The sequence below is a fragment of the Arctopsyche grandis genome, chromosome 13 (genome assembly GCF_051622035.1).
Source record: "Arctopsyche grandis isolate Sample6627 chromosome 13, ASM5162203v2, whole genome shotgun sequence".
Lineage (NCBI taxonomy): Eukaryota > Metazoa > Arthropoda > Insecta > Trichoptera > Hydropsychidae > Arctopsyche > Arctopsyche grandis.
Genome location: NC_135367.1, coordinates 6,732,501 through 6,738,474, shown reverse-complemented (window position 1 = coordinate 6,738,474; position 5,974 = coordinate 6,732,501). Strand labels below are relative to the sequence as shown.

Sequence of the window (5,974 nt, the reverse complement as noted above, 5' to 3'; positions counted from 1 at the left end):
CCCACAGATGATGCACTAATTTTGCTTAGTGTTGCAGACTAAAATAAGAAAAAAAACAAAACATACCACAAGCGAGCAGCTGCCAGCCCGCACTACAACAATACGATAGATCGATAGGCATGGAGTGAACTCCAAGGAACTATCTTTAAAATATTAACCACTACTACTAGATTTGGGCAGTTTTCTGTACGGCAATTTTTGACAGAAGATCCGCGCGAGCGATCTTCGTAGCAGCGGTTATCCTGGTAGTGATTCACATTTGGGATGTAATCACCGAACCATTCTGATAATAAGTGAGGTGAACAACGATGGGGCCTGAATGGCGATGGAATTGCCCCCAGACGCCTACCCTTATAGTGGCCTTGCATCTACATATGTATATCACCATCTGACAAAAACCATAATTACATAGTATTACCAGCAGCATAGCTCGGACGTTAAGCTTCTGCTTACCGTCAAGAAGGTGCCGGGTTCTATCCCTGAATGAAAATGAATTTTTCAGAGTATGCTGTTGGTCAGACCTGGATTTGTGACTCCAGGTTGATCGTTTCCTATCAGAGTTTGCCAATTTTCTCTGATTTCATTGTTGAAACGGTTCCCGGAAAAAAAAATTGGCTAAAAATCCTTCCTACCTACTATGTCACCACTATTTGAAATTTGATGGATGTACAATAAAAATTTATGTACAATTCATAGATGTCTCGTTAATTTGCGAGTTTTTTCAGTGTCTCGCAATTCAACGACTTATAATAAAAAATGCTGCATTTGTATTTGTAATTGGCCAGGAAGGCGCATTGGGATTTACCTGTAAGGCCTTCCTGGTATATATGTAAAATAAAAAATAAATTACACCTTGCTGGCTGTGAATGAAACAGCACTCGGTGACATGCAGTTGGCGCAACTGCAAGTAAGCACTCGCCGTTCCGTGTTGTCCATTTCCATTCGCCGAACGTACATCGTTTGATTGACGTTCGATTTGAACGTTTGTCGCCGTCATCAGCAGCCCGCGAGATTTCATCTCTTTTCTCTCCCCTCACTATTCAGATCTTCAGCTTCAGGTAGGCCGCGAATCCACGATTCACTTGAAATTCTGCTGCGACCAATTCAAGAACAAACCCCTACAACCCCCCCCCCCCCCCACCTTCTTTCCCTTCCGCCCTTTTGCTGTTCTGCGATCTGCGTCCTGTCAATGTCACTGTCACTGTCACATTCTGTCAATGCGATTAATGTATTTAATAATCAATGTATTTCGAGCCCACCGGTGTTTTGATAGTCGCATGTCATTTTTATTAGTATCTGTCAAACGTTTCATTTTGACCGGCAACATAACCTCATTCGTTATAAAGTTCTATGTCAATACGGCCGCCATTACAGCAGCTTGCATACGATTTTGCTCCTTATTGTACCGAGCATATGTATCAAATTCGTCTGCAGGTGTATGCGCTCGATTTATAAATTTTGTTCATAAGTATTACTTGCTTGATTGATTTGACTATTTATTCTTTCGTGCAACTTTTAAATCACCTATGTATGTTATATTGTAGTTAATTTTTGATATTTAAGTGAAATTGAATCATTTGTTTTCGTTCTTATCTTTTTAGACTTGCCGGTTTTTATTATGTATGATTTAAATATTGTAGCAATTTCTTTTAGAAATCAATTTGGTTCTTTTTGAGACATATTATAATAGCTTTTTTATTTACTCAGTTGTCTCAATACTATCAATTATTTAATTCAATTTAGTATCTATTAGTATATTTTCAGATATCTTTGTTGTATCAGTGAATTGAAATATGAATTGCAAATTATGAACTATGTCTTCAATAAATTGCTACAGTATTTTACACTAAATTAAAAGTAATCATGTATAATACAACATACAGTACACATATTCTAATATAAATTACATATAGCTCTGAAAACTACAGAATAATGACTAATTTATACTTGTTGGAAATTTTTCATATATACAACTTTAATTATTTTCATTCTGTTTAAAGGCGATTTAAAAATAATTAAAAAATTACATTCTTGAACGTACTTTTTCGCCTTTGTTTAGAATGAATTATAATTTAGTTCGATACGAACTATGTATGTATCAGTGGCGTGCGGTCCATGGATGCGGTGGATGCGGCGCATCCCCTATAACTTTAAAAAGCCAAGAGTATTTTTAATAAATATTTGAATTTCGCTTCGATGTATTCTTAGTGATGTACGTGATTATGATGTAGTATATGATATATATTTCACATATCACGTGTTTTTTGTTACATGATGCATTATATAGGATCTTTTGATAATTTTTATTAAGGATTCGCATAGGCCGCATTCGCATAGGCCGGCCACAGGCGAGTGACGCTGGCGAGTAGACGCTGAGTGAAGTGCGCGCGCGTCATGGATTCGGAGTCGCGACCGATCCCATTTGCGCATGCGCACTATGAGGCTGTCTTATTCGCGCGGACGCGTTCACACTTGTTTAACCTCTACGGTGGATTCGGTTTCTCTGTTTGCTTATCTATTGAGTTTCACTTGGAAGCCGCTGTTGATCGATATTTCCGCACGCTACGCCCCAAGTTATTTATCAAAAAGCTAGCCGATTCATTTCTTTAGACGAAGTTAATCATTTATACTGTAAGTTGGTTATTTTTTACTTTTGAATTAAGTTTTCATTTTAATTAGTTTCGTCTAACTTTATTTTTAGTTTACTGTTCCAATACTTACGAGTTTTCATTATTGCCTTTAATATGGATATCGAAAATAACAATGAGAGTGGACTTGTCGTCGAGATCAATAATAATTGCAATTGTTTAATTGAAAATGTGCTGAAAAGAAGATTTGCTTCTCTCCCATTTAATGAAAAGGAGATTATTGTTAAGAGCCCCAAACCCACACCAATATTAAATATTCAGTCTAAAACAAAAACATTTAAAAGGTATTTTAACACAGAAACATACGAAAAAATTTCATGGATTTGTGGATGTGCTCACTTAACGAAATTATTCTGTTGGCCATGTATTTTATTTTCTCAAGAAGTGAATGTCTGGAGTAAATTTGGATTTTCTGACCTAAACAATTTAAGTAAATCGCGCAAGAGACATGAATGTTCTCAAGCTCACATATGTTCTGCTGCTCAATTTAAAAAATTTGGAAAGGGACCTCGTATAGAAAATTTTTTAAGTGCTCAATTTAAAGCAAATATTGAAATGCACAACAAAGAAGTTACTGCAAATAGATACATTTTGTCGAAATTAATAAGCGCGATCTATTTTTTAGCAAAACAAGAACAACCTTTACGAGGACATTTTGAGCACCAGGAATCGGAAAATAGAGGGAATTATATTGAATTGCTGTATCTGTTGAGTGAATCAGACATAAAATTGAAAACTCATTTAGATAACTCTACGGTGTTTACTGGACTATCGAACCATATACAAAATGACTTGGTATCCGCAATATCAAAAGTCTTGCTAGATGAGATTAAAACTGAAATACGTGCATCAAAATTTGTTTCCATAATTGTGGACGAATCTACAGATATCAGTCGCAAAGCTCAGCTATCTACTATTTTTAGATATGTAGATGAAAATAATGAAATTCAGGAGAGATTTGTTGGATTTGTCGATGTTAGTCCCAATAGAACAGCTAATGCTCTTTTTCAGCACATACGTGAGACCTTGGAAGAATTTGGTTGTTTGGACAAATTAATTGCACAAACGTACGATGGAGCGGCTGTAATGTCCGGGGAGCATAATGGAGTGCAACGAAAAATTCGAGATATTTGTCCTAATTCTTTATTTGTCCATTGTTACGCTCACAGATTGAATTTAGTTTTGTCGCAATCTGTTAAACATATATCCGGATGCAAACGTTTTTTCAGCCGTATGTTGTCATTTTCAACTTTTTTTTGTAAGTCTTCAAGAAGAATTTCCCTTCTCGATTGTCAAATAAAAAAACGATTTCCCACTGCTGCCCCTACACGATGGAACTACAATAGCAAAATTTTAAATATGATATTAGAATATCAAACAGAATTAATGGAAATATTTAATCAAATAATTAATGACGAAGACGAATGGGATACTGATGCTGTCATAAATGCTGAAGTCCTTCATCGTTATTTAAAAGAGTTTGAATTCAATTTCAATTTGCATTTATTTTCTGCAATATTTAATTCGGCAGATTTTTTATTTGAAATTTTACAAAAAAAAACCTTTGACATATCGTATTGCGTAAGTGAAATTAAAAAATTTGTAAAATATTTAGATAACAAAAAAGACGATTTTGATTCATTGTGGAACAAAGTAATAACTAAAAATTTTAATAGAAAAAGAAAATATGCTGAATGTGAAGAAGATGTGAAAACAACGTATAAACTTCACTATTCTGAAATTTTAGAAACTCTTTCAGTAAATACAACCAATCGATTTCGAGATATCGAAAATTTAAAATTTCTCGAATTTTTTAACGTCAAAAAATTTAAAGAATATGAAAATAATTTTCCAGATTTCCTATTTAAATCACTCCACCTAACTTATGAAAAATACTTTGATTTTATGAAATTAAAAAGCGAATTAATTTACATGTACTCAACGCAAGATTTTCATTTGAAATCTATAAATGACGTAAATGAATTAATTGTGAAAGATGATCTAATAGACGTTTTGGAACAAGTATTTAGTTTAATACAATTAATTTGTACGATACCTTCCACGAGCGCATCGGCTGAACGATCATTTTCGACTATGAAAAGAATTAAAACGTTCACCAGAAGTAGTCAAAGTGAAGAAAGACTCTCTGGTCTTGCTTTAATTGCAATCGAAAAGAAAATAATGTCAAATTTAAAAAACAATAAAAAATTCTATGATGCGGTTATCGATGAATTTTGTAAAAAGGAACGAAGAATAAAATTAAATTTTAAAAAATAAATTGGTCGGTTTTTTTTTTCAAACAAGGGACAGCATCCCTTGTTTGAAAAGTCACCGCCCGCCACTGGTATGTATGTGTATTAGAATTATAATAATAACACTTTGTATCAAACTTTTTTTTTATTTGTGTATACTTTGATTGGTTTTATTGATGCTAAAAAGGAATTGAAAGCTGTTGGTGAAATTTTTGTATTTTTGCAAATGCGTATTTTTATTCTAATTTTTATATGATGTGTTTATGATATAATGTTAATGTGTCGTATATATTATATGTATATATCGGTCTCCGTGACGAGACAGAATGTTAAATTACAGAAAACGCAAATATCGGAAGGCAAAGATCGAAAACCGAAAGATCTTAAGTCGAAAGATCAAAAAAAAAAATGGTGCATGGTAAACGGTACATACTCACTTAATTTGCGCGAGCAGGATACAACAGGAACAAGAGGAACAGGCTTTTCCTCCCGTATTAATGTGCGCGCGCAGAATACGGAAGGAAAAGACTGTTCCTCTTGTTCCTGTTGTACCCTGCTCGCGCAAATTAAGTGAGTATGTACCGTTTACCATGCACTTTTTTTTTTTTGATCTTTCGACTTAAGATCTTTCGATTTTCGATCTTTGCCTTCCGATATTTGTGTTTTCTGTAATTTAACATTCTGTCTCGTCACACAGACCCGTATATATATACGTATATGTATTTATTTATATTAAATTGAAACAACATATTATGTTATAATTTAATATAAATACTTGGTACTTGTTTAGTAGTGAGGCTCGCGCTTCATGCTCAAATATTTATATGCTATGTGGGGCGGGGCATATTGAAATATTATATAAATTAATTTTAATTGTTTATGTATGTATATACCAATTATCTTTGGGTATTTGGTAGATTTTCTGGTTAGTATAAACAGTGAATATTTGATATGTTGAAATTTGAATAAGTGAATCAATATCTAACCATTTTAAAAGTAGAAATAATAATGTCGTATTGTTTTCAATGTAACTATGGTTTTAATGTGTATGACAAATGTACATAGATTTTTCTT

At 33.6% G+C, this 5,974-nt stretch overlaps 1 protein-coding gene across 1 annotated transcript in view; it reads left to right on the top strand.

The window, feature by feature from the left end:
* Nucleotides 1-876: 876 nt before the first annotated feature.
* The window catches only part of LOC143920798 (uncharacterized), a 7,813-nt gene continuing 2,715 nt past the window's right edge, over nt 877-5,974 (top strand). The window contains exon 1 of the mRNA XM_077443762.1: nt 877-1,058. The gene's annotated coding sequence lies outside the window, so the exon portion shown is untranslated. The remainder of the gene's footprint in view (nt 1,059-5,974) is intronic.